Source organism: Adiantum capillus-veneris, chromosome 1 (assembly GCF_014529385.1).
Source record: "Adiantum capillus-veneris isolate H3 chromosome 1, ASM1452938v2, whole genome shotgun sequence".
NCBI lineage: Eukaryota > Viridiplantae > Streptophyta > Polypodiopsida > Polypodiales > Pteridaceae > Adiantum > Adiantum capillus-veneris.
This window is the reverse complement of record NC_140931.1, coordinates 57215410-57236723: the sequence shown is the minus strand read 5'-3', so window position 1 is coordinate 57236723 and position 21314 is coordinate 57215410. Positions and strand designations below refer to the sequence as shown.

Below are 21314 nucleotides of genomic sequence, written 5' to 3'. Positions count from 1 at the left end.
CGCATTGTGAATCTTCCAACTGTCAGGCAATTTCAGCCTATATGCAACATCACTGATTATGTCGCATACTTGAAAAGGCCCATAGTAACGCATGCTGAGCTTTGGAAACTATCTTTCCTTGCCCTTTATCTTCTTTAACCTTGCCTTTTCAAAGCGTAAAAGCACCCAATCACCAAGTGAATATACCACTTCACGACGGTGACGATCAGCTGCTTTCTTTTGCTTTGCCTGAGTCTTTTCTAAGGCCACTTTGACCTTCTTGTACATTTCATCCATGTCCTGAACATACTTATCTGCTTCAAATATCTTGTCTTTTGTATGCAGTATGGGAGGAACTTTCTTGCCACCTTCAACAATCTCAAAAGGTGCCTTGCCAGTTGATGAATGCATTGTATTATTGTATGCATACTCCACCAATGGCAAATACTACTCCCACTTTCCTTTATGCTCTAACACATAGCACTTCAGCAAATCTAGGACAGTAGAATTTGCCTCTTCCGACTGCCCATCTGTTTGAGGATGAAATGACGAAGAGAATTTGAGCGTGGTGCCCATATTCTCAAATAAGCCTCTCCAGAACAAACTTGTCATGCGTGGATCACGGTCGCTAACAATCGACTGTGGCATGCCATGATACTTGAAAATATTGCTCATAAACAAGCGTGCCATCTGATCTGGCTTTATCTTCTTCCTGACAGGAATAAAATGAGCCTGTTTGCTGAATCTGCAAATAATGGTCCAAATACCATCGTTTCCTGTCTGCGTTCTCGGAAGATCAAAGATAAAATCCATAGCAATACTTTCCCATGGTTTATCTGGAATAGGTAGTGGTTGCAATAACCCTAGTGCCTTTTGCCTATCAAACTTGACCTTTTGGCATATTAGGCATTCTCGCACAAAGGCATCCACATCCCTTCTCAATGTAGGCCAATAGAAGAATGTCTCAACCGCTTTAACTGTAGCATCGATACCACGATGCCCTGCATACGGTGGGACATGACTCTCTTCCATCAATTTGCGTCGCAATGGCTTTGTGACACACAATCTGCCATGCATCATCATGAACCCATCTTTGAGAAGATAGTGTTCATGACGTTGTCCATCCATTAGCAACTCAAAGACCCTTGCAAAATCTTCATCATTTGCATACTGTTCTCTCATATCATCAAGTTCATGATGATAAGGAATTGACACAGCTGAAATTTGTGGCTTCCTTGACAAGGCATCAGCCACAACGTTCTTCTTGCCTTCCACATGCACAATCTGAAAATGGAACATTGACAAGATATTTGCCCATCGCATATGCTTCTCAGATAACTTTGTCTATGTCAAGAAGTACCGCAAGGTCTGATGGTCCGTTTGGACAACGAAATCTGCACCTAGCACGTAGTGTTTCCAACTTAAGAGCGCATGAATCACAGCCAGTAACTCTTTCTCATAGACCTGCATGGTCATCTCTGGCCCTTGCAAAATTCTGCTCTCATAGGCTACTACCCTGCCATCTTGCATTAGCACAGCACCAATGCTACTACCACAGGCATCGCACTGGACTACAAATGACTTCCTAAGATCTGGCAACACAATGACTGGATCTGAAGTCATCTTTTCCTTTAAGAGATTAAAAGCTGAAATCTCTTTTTGTGTCCATCTAAAGGTGACAACCTTCTTTTGAAGAGCATGTAAAGGTGAAGCAATCTCAGTGAAATTTCGCATAAACCTTCTGTAATAGGAGTATAGTCCCAAGAAGCTTCGGACATCGTGCACCGTCTTCAAATTTGGCCATGACTTGATCGCTTCAACTTTTGCAGGATCCATTCTGACACCATCCTTTGAGACAATGTGTCCCAGAAAGCGAATCTCTTCCAGAAAAAATTCACTTTTCTTTGCATTGATGAGCAACCTATGACTGCGTAGCTCTTTGAACACAATGGCCAAGTGATGCCTATGCTCCTCTTCATTCTTTGAGTAGACTATCATGTCATCAAAGAATGTACCAACAAACTGCTGGTGTGGACGGGAAATTCTATCCATCATCCTATTGAACGTAGCAGGAGCATTTGTGAGACCAAAGGGCATCACTAAAAATTCGTAAAGGCCAAACGTCGTTCTAAAAGCAGTCTTGTGCACATCCTCTGATCTAATGCGGATCTGATGGTACCCACTCTTTAGATCTATCCTGCTAAACATAGCTGCTCCTTCTAATTTGTCCATAATATCATCAATTCTAGGTATAGGGAACCTATTCTTGATGGTATTCTTGTTCAGTGCACGGTAGTCGATGCACATACGCCATGAGCCATCCTTTTTTTGCACCAACAACACTGGAGAACAGAATGGAGATGAATTGGGCTGAATCAGACCCTTTTCTAACAACTCTTGTACTTGGCCCATTATCTCTTTCTGTTGAGCCGCACTAACCCTGTACGGAGGCTTATTTGGTGGGCTACTACCTGGCACCAAATCGATCGCATGGTCCTCGGGTCTCTCTGACGGTAATTGGAACGGTAATGAATAAGAAAATGAATAAGAAAAACAGTCACTATACTGTTGTAAAAACATTGACCTTTCTTTATCTAGCACAGATAAATTTGATTCATCACAATCTGACACTTCACGTGCAAAAACCAAGTACGCAGAAAGATGCTTTTTCATTACAGAAGTAATAGCACAAGCTGATACAGTGGGAATAGACTCCCCTTTAAGCTTTACATCCAGAATGTGAGTCTTTCCCCTGCTCTGTACAGTGATCTTTTTGTTGTAGGCATCCATGATTCCCTGTACACGAAACAACCAAGGAATACCTAGCAACACATCACATCCGTCCAGTGGCATGATGTAAAATTCTTCAGCATCTACATAGGACTGGATATGTAGGCGCACCTTTCCGATGATGGGTGTCACAACCTCTGTATGGCCAGGACATGCCAAACCTGCCTCTGTTGTATACCCCATCTCTTCAGGTCTGATTCCCAACGTTGAAGCCAATTCTGGGGAAATGAAGTTGGCTTTGGCACCTGGATCAAAGAAGATAAGCACTGTTTGATCCCTGACCTTTCCCCATGCTCTGCAAAGCTCACTTGCATCTGAATTTGGCTTGTCGCCCACCATATCTGGCACTAGACCAGCCATGGGCTTCTTTCCTTTCCTGTCCTCCTTGTCATCAGAATCAGCTGGCCTTTTCTTTGTAGGACAGTTGTAAGCAATGTGGCCAGGCTGCTCACATATAAAGCATTTGTTCTCTGTCCTCAGGACCATCTTTTGCTCTTCTGACTTGCGAGAAAAACGTCTTTTCCATTTCTTTGCTGGTCCCTTTTCTGATTCAGCTGTAGCTTTATCTTTCCTTGCATTGGCTGACTACTGAGTCCCTTTCGGAGCCTCATTGGGAACGTGCTTCTTGGCTGAATTTTTCTTACCTGACGCCAGTGTTAAATTCACAATCTTCTCCCTTGAGCAAACCATTGCCAGTGTTTGCTACCTCGATGAGCTGCGTCAAAGTAGTGACTTTTGTCTTCGTACAGTACTTTCTCAATCCTTTAGGTAGGCCACAACAGTATTTTTCAATCTGTTCTATCAATGGCACAAACCTATAGGAAGTTACTGGAAGTAGAGCTTTCCAAAACTTTCGATTGTAATCATCCAGATTTCTGCAAGTGGCAGCATTAAGCTGGTGCCATTCTGTCATGACATCTGCTTCAAAGTCATCAGATAACCATGCTGCTGCAAAAATTTGCTTGAAATAAATCCATGTGGACGGAGCTTGCCCTTGAAGCAATAAAGTTGTCCACCATTGTCCCGCATTCCCTGTCAAGAAAGTGGCTGCCTTGCGGACCTTTGAAGCCTCTGTAAAGTTTCCCCCTGCATAGGCCTTGTCAAACTACTGGAGGAATGAGAGAGCCTTCTTCCTGTCATCAAACCCTGTAAAGGTCGTGAAAGACACCTTTGCCACCTTCTTTGTACGGAGTTTGCCTCTCCAGCGGCGTCAAATTGTCATATGCAAGTGGCTGAAACATGGGAACACTGTTAGGGTTCATTTGTGTTCCCTGGCCGCAATTAAGTTGACCTGGAAATGCCATATTTGGCTGCTGATTTGTAATTCCAGCCATACCAAAATTTGCCTGTGGCATCCCAAATTGGCCCTGAGTGCTCTGAAACCCTGGTAGCATGCCCGTGACACCATACATGGGGTTAGGCATCATCGTTTGAGCACCCCTGAACATTGTTCCTAGCATGTAAAACTGATTTCCAGGTGCATGACCAGCCATGCTCTGGAATACCGATCCACCTCCAAAATAGCCAGGGTGTACTGAAGGTGGTGGAAAGACCTGTTGCATAGCCTGTAGGTTGCTTCCCTGCCCATTAGAACCAGCTATAGGTTGCTGAAAGGTGGCAGGCTGAACTGGTACAGCTTGAAAGACTGGCATCTCAGCCACCTGTTCTTGCACCTTAGGCACAAGTTGTGGAGACTGCATGTTCTCCGTCAAGTGTACAGGTGTTTCCATTGACTGTGCGGTATGAATCACCTGTGCTCGAGCCTTAACAAGCTTTTGAATATGATCCAGTGACCCAACTTGCTGAGACGGAAGAGGAGAAAGGCTAAAAACCTCGGGTTCTGCATTACTTGTGTGAACATAGCCACAGCAGTAGCCAACTGGGTCCTGAATATATCGTCATCTGTCTGTGGTGGTCTTGAGGACTCACCCACTTCATGTTACTGTTGACCCTGTGAAGAGGAAACCTCTTCAGTCACATCATCTGGTCTGTCAGCCATAATTGCAATTTCCTGTGTCTGGTCTATGATCCCCTGTGTCTTCAAGCCCAAAACTGACCAAGGCTCACTTCTATGGGAAAAAGTGATTTAATCCCGTCGATGGAACCATGTAACCGGCCTGTTCAATCCAAAAAGGGCGGTAGACTTTACTTCAAACCTTGATTTAGCTTTCACCCATTATTAGTCGTCTATTTTACCTGTACTTTCAAGACACAACACGGGGGAAAGGGATACAGGCTGCTAGATTGCACCTATATGAGTAGACCGACACCAGATTGGCCCCTAACTTAGGCGCCCCTTTCGGTATTTCTTTATTCTTCAAAAGAGGGAATAAACGTTGTGAATTGCTACAAGCTGCCCCGCACAAGCTCTTTTCCACTGTTCCAGCCCGATTTCGGCAACATAACTGTACTAGGACACTTCACAGTCAGTATTCCCACGCATTGACTGACTTTCCCGACGCATACGGGCACTTTGCAAAACCTGGCGAGAATCTGCAGCACGCTGAATTCTCTGTTTTCAGCCCTGAAAATGCGCCAGATCACCTATACAGCGGTCCCCTTGCGTCTCCGAACCTCCTGGGGGTATTAGGGTCCGTTTAGGGCCAAAACCCTAAACCTGCAAAAATACACAGCAGGCTGTAATTTACTGTTTCGGGCTCCGTTTCGCGTGTCGATCGCATCCGTAGCAAGTCCTCGAGCTCCCGCACCTGTAGGGCTACTTGCCCTTTGAATCGAACGAGATTTCTGGCGTGAAACCTCTCCGAATTCACCTGTACCTACGGGGGGATTAGCCGCTAGCTAATCCAGTACCTGTGCAAGAGGCTCTTGCCTCGGCAATCGCGCATGAACCCACACAACTGTACATTGGTCAAATGAAGAGCCCACTAGTGGGGCATAACATACTGCCAAAGGGGAGAGAGAGGGCAATGCGTAGCGTGCAGGGCATCACTCCTGGCACCGCACTGTACATAGGAGGGAAAGCAAGCACTCCATAGCTCTTAACCTATGACAAAAACTGAAAATGAGCCTCTCCCAGCTTAAAAATCAGCGCCCAATTTTTTGCATGAGGAAAGTGCACAGAATTGTGCCACTTGGCACATTTATAAGCATTTTCCCGTTTCGGGGTTGCCGCCTAAAAATCTCCCAACCGGCTGCCCAGTTGACTTCACGGCAGAGTGAGAAAATGTTCCCTTTGTCATTCCGGAGGTAATGACGTCAACACATTTTCAGGTCCCAAAATAGCAGTTCCCTAAATTTTAGGAGATGCTGCCATTGTATCTTTCTAGGTCATCCGACCCTCTTTGTACACTGCGGCCACATCCAGAACTGAAATGTAGCCTCTGTAGCAAAGGATTCCACTTTGGCTAGTCAATGACCCCACTTTGCTAACCATAGTCCTTGTCCAACCTTAGTGCTCTCTTGCCATCAGGCCTAGACTCCCTCTGGACAGTTCCACACTAGCTATGCAATGCAGAGCAGTTAGATTTCCCGAGGGGTGTTTCCAAAAAGTGAAAGTAAATAGATAATAAGAAAGAAATCAACAAAAAGGATAGATAGTAGTCACACGCGGGTGACATCACATCTTGAGAGAGGAGAGACTACAAATTTTCTGCGGAAGGACGCTTGTTGAACAGTGAACAAAACATCAAAGCACTCTTGCGTGATGAGAGAGTTCATACCGGGAGCGAAGCCCGACACCTCGAAAGGAGATGTCGTGCTAACCTCCAAGTGGACTCTTTCGACAAGAGAGTCACTAATCACATCATGCATACTACCTGGGTCAAACAATAAGACAAAACCACTGACTCTACACATGAATAATTCCATCTTACCATCATACTTACTGAACGTGATCTTCTCTGTGACGAGGTTGTTGGAGTCCGAATCTCGGCTTGCGCCACTTGATGAACTACCAACATCTTCGGCTGGCTCGGATTTCGAGGTGAGAACCAGTCGGACCAACTCTTGCATTCGTAGGTCTCTATGCACCTCACGCTCTGCCTCCAAGGCCGATCGTCTGTCTTCGGCCGCCAAGCACACTTGCTCACGCTCACGCTCAATAGCTGCCTTTCTTGCTGCTTTTCTTTCTTTCCGTTCCTCGGCCGCCAAACGCGCTTCGCGTTCCAAGGCAACACGATTCGCTTCTTGTTGTGACATCATATCCATCATCGTCTTGACCAGAGCCTCCATAGAATTTGGTGCAATCCTTGGCGTAGATGGGGAAGGGGGAGGGTCAGAAAAACCTCCTAATGGGGAAAATTCTTCTTCGCCACTTTCATGCTCATCACCTTCATGCAAAGTATCCATTTCACTTCGGGTGATGACCATACACTGAAGTCTTGGGTTCTTAAGTTCACGAGGAACTTGGGTTCTTGTGGGTCTTGGGTTCTTGGGTTCTTGAGTCTTGAGGTTTTGGAGTCTTGAGGTTTTTGAGGTTCTTGTGGTTCTTCTTTAGCTTGCAATCTGTGTTAAGAGAAGGATCTTCTCTTACCCGAGCTCTTCTCTTTCCCGCGGGCGCACCCCTTGGCGGCCTTGCAGTCACACCAAGGTTGCTTTTTCCCACCTCACGTCGATTGGCCAGCCGCTAAGTGCACAGTCCGCTCTCAATGAGTGAAAAGAGAAACAAGGGGAGGCTAAACAAGCCCTTCTTTCTTGGGTTTCCTGTCACTTTTCAAAAACATGATTAGGAATCGACACGCCCAAGAGGACTTGGGTTACGTGCGACCACAACAAGCAAAAAGAAAATTCTTGTGGTTCTTTCCTTGAGTGATACAGAACGTTGCCAAAGCTCGGATACCAATGTAAGTTGCAGCGGAAGTGAACGTTGAACTTTGTTCAAGATGAGTGCTCCGAACTGTGCTCAGGGATTCCTTTTACTTACGGAAGGGAGAGCCTTCCGTTCCTTTAGTGAGAGAGCGCAATGGACACAAACAAAGTGGTGAACACTGTGAATGAAGGTGCTGAGACTGAGAGATAGAGAGAGAAGAGAATACGACACCAGAATGTTGTCAAACCCTCCTCCGAAGGCCCCACTCTCTATGGCGAGAGAGGTCTACTATTGATTGCACAAATCTCTACAATGCTTTGGACTTGCCGACGACGTCGACGACGATGGGGACGACGACAAGACAGGCTGAAATCTGAAAACGCTAAGGGCTGAAATCTGCAAATCTTTATCTGCTGAATTCTGACTCTATGTCGGTGACGACGGCAATGACGATGATGCGACGACGATGAGCTGAAAACCAAGGTGGAATCCGTACGTACGTACGGTGCCATTCCGTACAGTACAGCCGTACGATACAATGCAACATTTAAAAAAAAAAATGGACGTTTTCTCCTCGGACGAGTTGCGCTAGGGGGCGCTTTCAGATGGGCTTAATAGTGTGAAGGGGAGAAAGCCTCAGGCTTTTTTAATCGACCACGAAACCAAAAGAGTCTCTGTTCTGTTACAAAGAAGTCTGTAGAGCAGTGCATAGAGACCTGCAGAGCCGAGCTACGCGCGTGAAAAGGTACTGCTTCTGCCACCATGCACTCCGTACTCTTCTCGCACTCCGTACTCCTCATGTGTGCACTCTTTTGCATTTGCAATGTGCAGGATTCATTATGCCCCGTAAAACCAACCCCAATTGATCGCTCCACACCAATGTGTTGAGCATCATCACGACCACTTCTCAGCAAGGTTCCGGCACACGCTTATGGCAATGCAAGTATTGTGCGGACCAGTACACCTTACGCGAGTCAAAAAGCACTTGACAAGCATCGTGTGCACTGATCAAATTGGTGCATGTGAGAAAATACCACCACCTTTGAGGGAGCAGCTTATTGAAGAGTATTTTCCTGTTGGTGCTCCTGGTTTGAGAGGTGCTCCCAGCACACAGGATGCTTTACATGATGCTTTTGTTGGAGAGCTGGAGTCTTTAGGTGCGGAGACAGAGGTTGGAGGAGGTTCGGCCTCCATGCAACCCCCTACTTCCAGGAAGAGAGCACGTGTTGGCGGTGAAGATGAGGATTCCTTGCCACGTGAAAAAGGTACATCTGAAACACCAACGCAGACCACTTTGCCTAGTCGCATCTCTTCTCAAGCTTGGGTCAAAGAGCGTCAAAGGGTGGTAGAGATGGAGATATGTCGCACTCTTATTGAGTGCAATATATCTTTGAATGTTTTGCGCACATATCAGTGGAAAAGAATGGTAAAATCCATTGCACAGGTGGGGCCTACTGAGACATGGACACGTCTTGATTACACCAAGATGCACACCACTATGTTAGATGAACAAAAGGCCTTAATTGACAAGGCACTTACGCCTGTGAAAGCTGAATGGAAGGAGTTAGGATGCACCATTATCTCAGATGGTTGGGCAGACATTAGCAGACGACACATAATCAATCCTTGTGTCTTCTGCTTTGGGCACCTATTTCTTGCGTGCTGTGGATGCTTGAAAAGCAGGGGAAAAGATCACGGCTGAGTTTATATTTAGTCACATCAAAACAGCCATAGAGGAGGTTGGCAAGGAGAATGTTATGCAGGTGGTGACAGATAATGCAGCTAATTGCAAGGCAATGGGATTTATGGTCGAGCAATAGTTTCCTGGCATAGTGTGGACTCCATCTGCTGCACATTGTTTGGATTTGCTCATGGAGGATATTGGCAAACTTTCATGGGTGCAGCCCATAGTTGCAGATGTAGTCAAGGTCACCACATTCTTTCGCAAGAAACATCAGGCTCTTGCTATCTTCCGCAGCCATAGCACTTTGGATATGGTTCGGCCTTCAAAAACCAGGTTTGCCTACATTTACTTGGTTTTACAGAGGCTCTACAAACTTAGAGATCCGCTACACCAGACAGTGGTGGATCCAAAATGGCGAGGCATGTCAAGATCGCAAGATGAATCTACAAAATACTTGCAAAGACGGATCCTTGATGAGAGATTTTGGCAGGAAGTGCACGCTCTTTTAGTGGCACTCAAGCCAGTCTACGTCCTCCTTCGATTGACGGATATGGAGGGATCGACCTTGAGACTAGTCTATCATCTGTTTATGCAGATGAAAGACCACGTTTCCAAAAGCTCTCTGTTGACTATTGATCGGTAAGGGGTTCCTCATGTTCTAATGGTTGTCTGTTTTAACCATCAAGTCTAAGTTCTAACTTGTATTGACAAGTTGTTTTGATATTTCAGCCGATCAGATTTATTGGGATGTGTTGAGAGCCGCTGGACTTTCATGAGCCGTCCCATGCATGCGGTGGCTGCCATGCTTCATCCTCTCTACAGATCGCCAGAGCTAAACAATCAGAGTATGTTGGGCTTATGTTTTCAGAGGATGATCAGCTTGGGATAGACAAGGAATTCACCAACTACATGAATGGCATTGGCGCTTCTTTCACAAGAGCAGTTTCTTTGAGGAAGGAAGCCACAAAGTATCCTTTGACGTGGTGGCACTTCGTATGGGAGAGTTGGTCTTCCCAACCTCTCACGCGTTGCTCTTCGTATCCTTTCTCAGGTTAGGAAACTGCCATCAATGATTCCATTGTATATACTACTTCTAACTTCATCTTTATATTACTTGACACTTGTCACTCTCCTAATTTTGTGTGCATTGATGATTGTGCTCTTGCTTGAGCACTGAGCAGGATTGCTCGACTAGAGCATGTGAGCGCAATTGGAGTGCTTACTCTCTCATACACACGAAGATTCGAAATCGCCTTAGCACTTCTTAGTTGGAGAAGTTGGTGTATTGCAGAGCCAACATGAGGCTCGTGCAGAGTTACCATTCTTTGGGGCAACCCAAACAGGTAAATTATCTCGATGTTGGCCACTGTAAACTCAACCTGCAAGCATATGCCATAAATAAGTCATTTTAACTTTATTTTACTCTTCAACAGGTTGATGCGACAGAGCTGAAAATGGTAGATGATCCTAGACCAGAGGAGGTGGACCGACAGATCAGAGACAAGCAAGAGCAGATTCTCAAAGAACTGCATAGAGAGCTCGAGAGCGTGGATCGTCGTGTGACTAGATCACGTGCACGAGCTCTTAGCCTTCCTCTACGCACGGTGGGAGGAGATCCAGACACTGTGAGACGAGAAAGTATTCGCGGGGGGAAGCTTCCTATTCGCTCCAATCGCACGCGAGGAAATGAAGCTGTCCGGCTCATCCATGGAGAGATTGTTGATATGCCTGAGGAGGCTTGTGGTGCAAAGGTGCTTGTACCAGAGTTGACATATGCTAAGCCTGACCCTGAGTTTGATGAGGAGGGCAATGTCCTTGATGATGGGGGCTTGCTCACTATACCGACGATTCATCTTCTGCATCTGACACAAACTTTTGAGGTTGCACGTCTTAGTGCACACTGGTGACTGCATGCTTTGGAGGATAGGCTGCAACAGACTTTCATTGTTATCATGGCATTGTAGTATTTCACAATACTTTGTTTTGGATCTTGATTCAGTTTGTATGGTATATGCCGACTTCTGGCTGATGCCATGGACATGATGTTTGTAGTTGTTATTTGGTTTTATGATTTATGGTCATTGGTTTTCTCATTGAGTATTGAGTCTTGAGTCATTAAGTTTTATGTTCAATATGTTTATTTTCAGCATTGCATTGTTAATGAGGCTGAATTTTGAAAGGTCTGTGAACTTAAATTTAGTGTAATTATCTTTTTTTACAAATGGTACGTACCTAAAGGTTGGTTTAGTACGGAAGTACGTTCCGTACGTACCTAAACCGTACCGTACACTACGTACCTTTCCACCCTGCAGCACGACCCAAGCTTACTCCTCAGGAGCGGGCTCGCTTCATTAGGGAAGGGAAGTGCTTTGGATGCGGGGAAACTGGACATATCTCCGCAAAGTGCCCTAAAAAGGCATAGAAAGAACAGAACGACAAGGATGACGAAAGGCCTGAGAGTTCGAGAGCAGCTGAGGAACGTGGAAGAAAGGCAAGATGAAAACAGGACTGGTTCCAGATTGCGTGGGTACCGATCCCATCACGTTGGACCAGAGTACAGAACTTTGCCGAGCTTGGGGCAAAGTGAAAGACCAAGAAGCCCTGATCTTCTTTGATGGAGGAGCCAAGGCCAACTTTATTTCACCGGAATTGGCGCCACGGCTCGAGATCACTTCCAATCGGATGGGATGTCACGTGACACATCCAGACCTATGTGTCCGTGGACAAGCTACAGCATGATCAGGGTTCAGTCAGTCCAGTCAGTCTAGATTAGAAGTGATCTGGCACTTTTCTGAGCCTATTCATAGACCGTGCATGCCCAGTCACTTAGTGTAGATGCATATCCCCTCGTTGCACACAGCATGATCATCATTATTTCCATCAGAATCCATTAGAATCAGTTAGGGGAATTTTCCAGTGATTTTAGCCTATTTTCCCTATTTTTGACATTTTTCACTTATTAATTTAAGTGACTTTCCAACAAAAGTAGGTAGGGCAATTTTGCTAAGTTTGTATATAAGCAAACCCAAGTTAGCACTCAATGGTAGAAGAGGCAGCAGGAGCTCCACGCTGAACAGGCAACTTCTCAACAGAACCCCCAGGAGACCTAGTGTTTTTGGAGCAGAAGCCTAAAGCTAGCGTTTTGGGATCAGATCAACCCTGCTGTCACCAGCGTGTGACTACTATTTATCCTTTTTGTTGATTTCTTTCTTATTATCTATTTACTTTCACTTTTTGGAAACACCCCTTGGGAAATCTAACTGCTCTGCATTGCATAGCTAGTGTGGAACTGTCCAGAGGGAGTCCAGGCCTGAGGGCAAGAGAGCACTAAAGTTGGACAAGGACTATGGTTAGCCAAGTGGGGTCATTGACTAGCCAAAGTGGAATCCTTTGCTACAGAGGCTACATTTCAATTCTAGATGTGGCCACAGTGTACAAAGAGGGTCGGATGACCTAGAAAGATACAATGGCAGCATCTCCTAAAATTTAGTTGGCGTCATTACCTCCGGAATGACAAAGGGAACATTTTCTTACTCTACCGTGAAGTCCACTGGGCAACCGGTTGCGAGATTTTTAGGCGGCAACCCCGAAACGGGAAAATGCTTGTAAATGTGCCAAGTGGCACAATTCTGTGCACTTTCCTCATGCAAAAAATTGGGCGCTGATTTTTAAGCTGGGAGAGGCTGATTTTCAGAATTTGTCACAGGTTAAGAGCTATGGAGTGCTGGCTTTCCCTCTTATGCACAGTGCGGTGCCAGGAGTGATGCCCTGCACGCTACGCACTGCCCTCTCTCTCCCCTTTAGCAGTATGTTATGCCCCACTAGTGGGCTCTTCATTTGACCAATGTACAGTTGTGTGGGTTCATGCGCAATTGCTGAGGCAAGAGCCTCTTGCACAGGTACTGGATTAGCTAGCGGCTAATCCCCCCGCAGGTACAGGTGAATTCCGAGAGGTTTCACGCCAGAAATCTCGTCCGATTCAAAGGGCAAGTAGCCCTACAGGTGCGGGAGCTCGAGGACTTGCTACGGATGCGACCGGCACGCGAAACGGAGCCCGAAACAACAGTGAATTACAGCCTGCTGTGTATTTTTGCAGGTTTAGGGTTTTGGCCCTAAACGGACCCTAATACCCCCAGGAGGTTCGCGGACGCAAGGGGACCGCTGTACAGACGATCTGGCGCATTTTCAGGGCTGAAAACAGAGAATTCAGCGTGCTGCAGATTCTCGCCAGGTTTTGCAAAGTGCCCGTATGCGTCGGGAAAGTCATTTAATGCGTGGGAATACTGACTGTGAAGGGTTCTAGTACAGTTATGCTGCCGAAATCAGGCCAGAACAGTCAAAATTCAGCCAAGGTTGTGCGGGGGCAGCTTGGAAAGAACCATAGCGTTTATTCCCTCTTTTAAACAATAAAGAAATACCGAAAGGGGCGCCTAAGTTAGGGGCCAATCTGGTGTCGGTCTTCTCATACAGGTGCATTCTAGCATCTGTATCCCATTCCCCTCTCTTGTGTCACTATAGCGCAGGTATAATAGACGACTGATAATGGGTGAAAAACTAAATCAGGTTTGAAGTAAGTCTACCGCCCTTTTTGGATTGAACAGGCCGGTTACATGGTTCCATCGACGGGATTAAATCACTTTTTCCCATAGAAGTGAGCCTTGGTCAGGTTGGGCTTGAAGACGCAGGGGATCATAGACCAGACACAGGGAATTGTAATTATGGTTGACAGACCATATGATGTGACTGAAGAGGTTTCCTCTTCACAGGGTCAACAGACACATGAAGTGGGTGAGTCCTCAAGACCACCACAGACAGATGATGATATATTCAGGACCCAATAGGCTACTGCTGTGGCTATGTTCACACAAGTAATGCAGAATCCGAGGTTTTTAGCCTTCTGCAACCTCCTGTTCCGTCTCAGCAAGTTGGGTCACTGGATCATATTCAAAAGCCTGTTAAGGCTCGAGCACAGGTGATTCATACTGCACAGTCAATGGAAACACCTGTACACTTACGGAGAACATGCAGTCTCCACAACCTATGCCTAGGTGCAAGAACAGGTGGCTGAGATGCCAGTCTTTCAAGCTGTACCAGTTGAGCCTGCCACCTTCAGCAGCCTATAGTTGGTTCTAATGGGCACGAAAGCAACCTACAGGCTATGCAACAGGTCTTCCCACCACCTTCAGTACACCCTGGCTATTTTGGAGGTGGATCGGTATTCCAGAGCATGGCTGGTCATGCACTTGGAAATCAGTTTTACACGCCAGGGACAATGTTCGGGAGTGCTCAAACGATGATACCCAACCCCATGTATGGTGTCACGGGCATGCTACCAGGGTTTCAAAGCACTCAGGGCCAATTTGGGATGCCACAAGCAAATTTTGGTATGGCTGGAATTACAAATCAGCAGCCAAATATGGCGTTTTCCAGGTCAACTTAATTGCAGTCAGGGAACACCAATGACCCTAATAATGTTCCATGTTTCAGTCACTTCCATATGACAATTTAACGCCGCTGGAGAGGCCAACTCCGTACAAAGAAGGTGGCAAAGGTGTGTCATTCACGACCTTTACAGGGTTTGATGACAGGAAGAAGCTCTCTCATTCCTCCAGCAGTTTGACAAGGGCTATGCAGGGGGAAACTTTACAGAGGCTTCAAAGGTCCGCAAGGCAGCCACTTTCTTGACAGGGAATGCAGGACAATGGTGGACAACTTTATTGCTTCAAGGGCACGCTCCGTCCACATGGATTTACTTCAAGCAGATTTTTGCAACAGCATGGTTATCTGATGACTTTGAAGCAGATGTCATGACAGAATGGCACAGCTTAATGCTGCCACTTGCAGAAATCTGGATGATACAATCGAAAGTTTTGAAAAGCTCTACTTCCAGTAACTTCCTATAGGTTTGTGCCATTGACAGAACAGATTGAAAATATTGTTGTGGCCTACCCAAAGGATTGAGAAAATACTGCACGAAGACCAAAGTCACTACTTTGACGCAGTTCGAGGTAGCAAACACTGGCAATGGTTTGCTCAAGGGAGAAGATTGTGAATTTAACACTGGCGTCAAGGCAGGATCAGGCAAGAAAAATTCAGCCAAGAAGCACGTTCCCAATGAGGCTCCGAAAGGGACTCAGGAGTCAGCTAATGCAGGGAAGATAAGCTACGGCTGAATCAGAAAAGGGACCAGCAAAGAAATGGAAAAGACGTTTTCCCTCGCAAGTCAGAAGAGCAAAAGAAGGTCCTGAGGACAGAGAACAAATGCTTTATATGTGAGCAGCCTGGCCACATTGCTTACAACTGTCCTACAAAGAAAAGGCCAGCTGATTCTGATGACAAGGAGGACAGGAAAGGAAAGAAGCCCATGGCTGGTCTAGTGCTAGATATGGTGGCGACAAGCCAAATTCAGATGCAAGTGAGCTTTGCAGAGCATGGGGAAAGGTCAGGGATCAAACAGTGCTTATCTTCTTTGATCCAGGTGCCAAAGCCAACTTTATTTCCCCAGAATTGGCTTCAAAGTTGGGAATCAGACCTGAAGAGATGGGGTATACAGTAGAGGCAGGTTTGGCATGTCCTGGCCATACAGAGGCTGTGACACCCATCATTGAAAGTTGCGTCTACATATCCAGTCCTATGTAGATGCTGAAGAATTTTACATCATGCCACTGGACGGATGTGATGTGTTGTTAGGTATTCCTTGGTTGTTTCGTGTACAGGGAATCATGGATGCCTACAACAAAAAGATCACTGTACAGAGCAGGGAAAGACTCACATTCTAGATGTAAAGCTTAAAGGGGAGTCTATTCCTACTGTATCAGCTTCTGCTATTCCTTCTGTAATGAAAAAGCATCTTTCTGCATACTTGGTTTTTGCACGTGAAGTGTCAGATTGTGATGAATAATCAAATTTATCTGTGCTAGATAAAGAAAGGTCATTCAATGTTTTTACGACAGTATAGTGACTGTTTCTCCGATTCATTACCATCTCAATTACCGCCAGAGAGACCCGAGGACCATGCGATAGATTTGGTGCCAGGCAGTAGCCCACCAAATAAGCCTCTGTACAGGGTTAGTGCGGCTCAGCAGAAAGAGATAATGGGCCAAGTACAGGAGCTGTTAGAAAAGGGGCTGATTCAGCCCAGTTCATCTCCATTCTGTTCTCCAGTGTTGTTGGTGCAGAAAAAGGATGACTCATGGCGTATGTGCATAGACTACCGTGCACTGAACAAGAATACCATCAAAAGAAGGTCCTGAGGACAAAGAACAAATGCTTTATTTGTGAGCAGCCTGGCCACATTGCTTACAATTGTCCTACAAAGAAAAGGCCAGCTGATTCTGAAGACAAGGAGGACAGGAAAGGAAAGAAGCCCATGGCTGGTCTAGTGCCAGATATGGTGGGTGACAAGCCAAATTCAGATGCAAGTGAGCTTTGCAGAGCATGGGGAAAGGTCAGGGATCAAACAGTGCTTATCTTCTTTGACCCAGGGGCCAAAGCCAACTTTATTTCCCCAGAATTCGCTTCAAAGTTGGGAATCAGACCTGAAGAGATGGGGTATACAGCAGAGGCAGGTTTGGCATGTCCTGGCCATACAGAGGCTGTGACACCCATCATTGGAAAGCTGCCTCTACATATCCAGTCCTATGTAGATGCTGAAGAATTTTATATCATGCCACTGGACGATGTGATGTGTTGTTAGGTATTCCTTGGTTGTTTCGTGTACAGGGAATCATGGATGCCTACAACAAAAAGATCACTGTACAGAGCAGGGGAAAGACTCACATTCCGGATGTAAAGCTTAAAGGGGAGTCTATTCCCACTGTATCAGCTTCTGCTATTACTTCTGTAATGAAAAAGCATCTTTCTGCGTACTTGGTTTTTGCACGTGAAGTGTCAGATTGTGATGAATCAAATTTATCTGTGTTAGATAAAGAAAGGTCAATGTTTTTACAACAGTATAGTGATTGCTTTTTCCGATTCATTACCGTCTCAATTACCGCCAGAGAGACCCGAGGACAATGCGATAGATTTGGTGCCAGGCAGTAGCCCACCAAATAAGCCTCCGTACAGGGTTAGTGCGGCTCAGCAGAAAGAGATAATGAGCCAAGTACAGGAGCTGTTAGAAAAGGGGCTGATTCAGCCCAGTTCATCTCCATTCTGTTCTCCAGTGTTGGTGGTGCAGAAAAAGGATGACTCATGGCGTATGTGCATAGACTACCGTGCACTGAACAAGAATACCATCGAGAATAGGTTTGGTACCCCTATTGGGTTTCAGGGATACTGTGAGCTGACACTATTCTGCTATAATGACTTTAAAATTTGGAATTCCCGATAGTATGATATTGATTTGTACTTGACTTGTTTAAGTGCAGGAAGTGATAGACGAAATGACTGCAGCATTTTGGTGTGACAAATCTCTATAGACATGATTGCAATAAGGATTAGTTAATCGGGCATCTGTGAAGTCCCCATTGGATCTAGATGCGATTGCTAAATACGTTGCCGATTAATCATAGTCTGAGATTGGAATGACTGTTGAATGTGATTTGCCATGTGGTGTCCTATGATGTCCAGTGATATCCTCTGATGACTGTCGATTGGTACATGTGCTAGATGTGTTGTTCCTAGAGCGTGGGTACTAACAATCAGTGTCTGCTAAAACAGCTTATGGCCTTTGTTTGTTTTGCAGGCGTAATCGAGGGCGATTACAATGCTTTCAAGAGGGGGGTATGTCACAAACTGGTGACGTATCATGGCCCTAGACACACTTATAAGTGGGGCAGCAGAGAAAACACACACCTCGGCTGGCAGCACCCGCGGAGACAGGGTGACGTGGCAGATTCCGAAAAATGCGGCGGAATTCACGCGAAGCTGCTGACGTGACAGTGCGTACGAAAAAAGCAGGCTGTACAGAATTCCAGCTTTTGCGCAAGCTGAATTTTATGCTGGCTGTTTTTGGGGAAGCTTTTGGACCAGTTGCTTTATTTAAGAGGCTTTTAAAAATTGACTGCTTTTCGGGCTTTGCTTATGGGCATCCCTTGTAACCTTTAAATATAAGCCCCTCACAACTCAAAGCATCTGGACGAGAGTCTGAGAGTGAGAACCCTCCACTCTCTTGTACTTGAACTCAGATTAATACAAAAGAAATACCGAAAGGGCGCCAGTCTTTGGGGCCAATATCTCTAGGAACGGAACTCCGTCGGGCCGTGTCGAATCAATTGTGAATTGTGAACTGTTTTGAAGTGAACCTCTGCTGTGTCGCGGTAGAATCTTGACTTAGAGTGTCCAAGTTTGTTACAATGAGAGCTGAAAAAACATGAATTCCCTCACCATCCACTTCCATGTATGCATCCAATAACCATACACATAACATACCAAAAGCTTTTTCCATTAGGGTGAGGTTTCTCCTCATCGGCAGGAGAGAGGATTCTCTCTCCCTACACTCTCATACAATAGAGAAAAAGCATAAGCTTTTTTTATTGCAAACGCAAATTTTGAGAAGGGGGGAACCGGGGGGGGGGGGGGGGGGGGCTTTTTTCTTGCAAACTATAATTATTGGCTGCTTTTTGAGCGCCAGCCATTTTAAGAGCATATTGTGTGCACTGACACACTCAATGAATAGTTTAAGCACACACTTCGTACATACAGATTGCGACTTTGAAGAAGACTAATTGCAAATTCCCGCCGTCAATTGTACACGGTCAATCAATAGACAAATCCCCAACCGGGGGCGTCGATAGTGGCGATTCAAGGCGACCGATTCTCTTTCACAATCTTTGTCATCTCTCTCTTCAGTCTCTTGTTTTGTTCAATTATCAGATGCTTAGAAGAGTAAAAGTGTTTTAAGAGTTGCAAATTGTGGTAATTCACTATTTTTTGTCCGACCATTCGCCGAAAGTGGTTACATAAATCAACTGCTTCACCTCAAAAAGAGGGAGGGAGAGGGGCATGATGCAAGCGAGGGAATGCCATCTCACTCACTATCTTATTCATCCTCTCCACAAAGGATGTAGGTAAGAGAAGTTTGTTGTTGAACTGCTCTTAAGAGAGAGAAATGAATTAAATCAATACATACGCCTCCATTGTCCCTTCTCAAGATAGAGACTATAGAGTTATATTGGTCTTCAACTAGATTGATCCACTATTGAGAGAGAGAGAGAGAGAGAGAGAGAGAGAGCATTAGACTTGTTGGCAAGAAAAAATACATATAGCCCTCATGCTCAATATGGTATGCTATATGTATGTGTGGACCTTCACTATGGTTTTAAGACTTGAGGCCGTCTCCTAGATTTTAAAATTTCTTGGTTCTCATCTTATTTTGAGCAGAAGCTAAGGATCCACTCTTCATGTTGGTGCACTTAGGATATAGAAGCGACACTCTAGATATGCAATCGGCTACTATACATGCTTTGTGAAGGATTCTATCTTCTCTACTATTTGTTGAATGGCACTATGGGTGGTGCAAAACACTGATTGCTTGCATACCATGAGCCTTCAACAGCTAGTACGCTCATTGGCAGATCAATAGAGCTTCTCCACACCCTTCACACTCAATGCGTTAAATTACCTGGCTATTCATTGAAGAGCGTCATATACTTGTTTCGAGGAATTGGCCTCGTACACGACTTTTCTTCCACCTCACATGGGGCAAGATTACTTCGGAAATATGGACCCACCAATGTGGTATATCCTAAATTCCTCTTATATACCACCTGTACCATTTGAATGGCTTTCCAGCTCCTCTACATCCGCGTAGTGATAGGCTCCTTCTAACACCCTAGGCACTCACCAGATACATCTCTGCTTCTACCAGGCCAAGATTTCCCTAGTTAGCTTTTGGCGATCAAACTGCTTGCCCCACAGCATAGAAGGTGGAATATGGAATAATAGCCACAATGACCCAAAAAGAAGGCGCCACATAATCACGCCATTAAGGGGAAAACAAAGTGGCACGGCCAGGCATATCCATACAGCATCAACACGCGATTTGGGCAAGACTGGCATGATATATGGCAATGTATGGACTAGAACTACCTCACAAACAGCAACGAACAACCACAAAACAACCCTCACCCCCTATCATCTGCCCTGAAAGATGCCGGGGCTCGCACCTTGTACATACACGAGACGACTAACTTAAACACATGCAGGCATTAGCAAATAACACTAAGGCCTGAGCGAGCACTCCTATGATGGAACAATAGAGAGAGGGAGAGACCAAGGCAGTTTTGGCCATCACTATAAACATGATGCAGAAAAAATAACAAAATAAGCCAAACTAGAATGAGTGAAGGCTTCACTTTGTGAACACATATACATACACAGGTGCAGAGGAAATATGAATGGGATTAGCACAAGGCGCAAAACTCGTCTTACAACTTTTTTCCGTGACCGAGTAAGAGAAGAAACACAACTAAACTATTTCCTCTCAACAATTATTACAGGATTTTCACGGGATATTGTACAGGATTGAAAAACCTTGGCAGTAGAGAACAAGCTTACCTTCATCAGAAGAACCACCCAATGCACATACTATTTTGTTGTGGTGATGGATGTGTCTGCTGCCTTTTTGGCCTGGCCAGAAAAAATGGAGCTCTCTGCAACCCAGAAACCTGGTTGTCCATTTCGAAAAAAATGCCTTTTAAAACCTAAACGTGTACTTCATGCCCATAAATCTGCGTGAGAAAACCTGTTTGTGGTTGTACATTTCAAGTTAAAACCCTCTTGAGCAGCTGAAATTGTACCTTGCAGACTGGGCAGACCCATGACCGTCTGGGCGACCCACAAGCGGGGCTGCCGGAGAGGGAAATTCTTAGACCCGCCATCTTCCCCTCTTCACATCCAAAATTGTAAATGGAGAGAGAGAGAGAGAGAGAGAGAGAGGGAGATGATACGAGTGCCCTCTATGGTCAAAAAATCATGGGACCCGATGAAACAAGTCACATGCCTGACATTGGAGATGAGGTTGGCAATTGAGAGCTCACAACATAAGGTTAGGAGAGAGAGAGAGAGAGAGAGAGAGAGAGAGAGAGGTATGAAGGGAGTGCTTCGAGCTACAAATTTGAGAAAAACAAGCTCAAATGTGAACAGAAGATG

At 45.5% G+C, this 21314-nt stretch overlaps 1 pseudogene across 1 annotated transcript in view; it reads right to left on the bottom strand.

Annotated features, from left to right (window-relative positions):
* The window catches only part of LOC147464850 (protein CHAPERONE-LIKE PROTEIN OF POR1, chloroplastic-like), a 41047-nt pseudogene extending 19989 nt beyond the window's left edge, over positions 1–21058 (bottom strand). The window contains exons 1-2 of the transcript XR_015188729.1: positions 20963–21058; positions 20721–20830 (exon numbers count right to left, since the gene is read on the bottom strand). The product of XR_015188729.1 is annotated as a protein CHAPERONE-LIKE PROTEIN OF POR1, chloroplastic-like (transcript). The remainder of the gene's footprint in view (positions 1–20720; positions 20831–20962) is intronic.
* Positions 21059–21314: the final 256 nt, after the last annotated feature.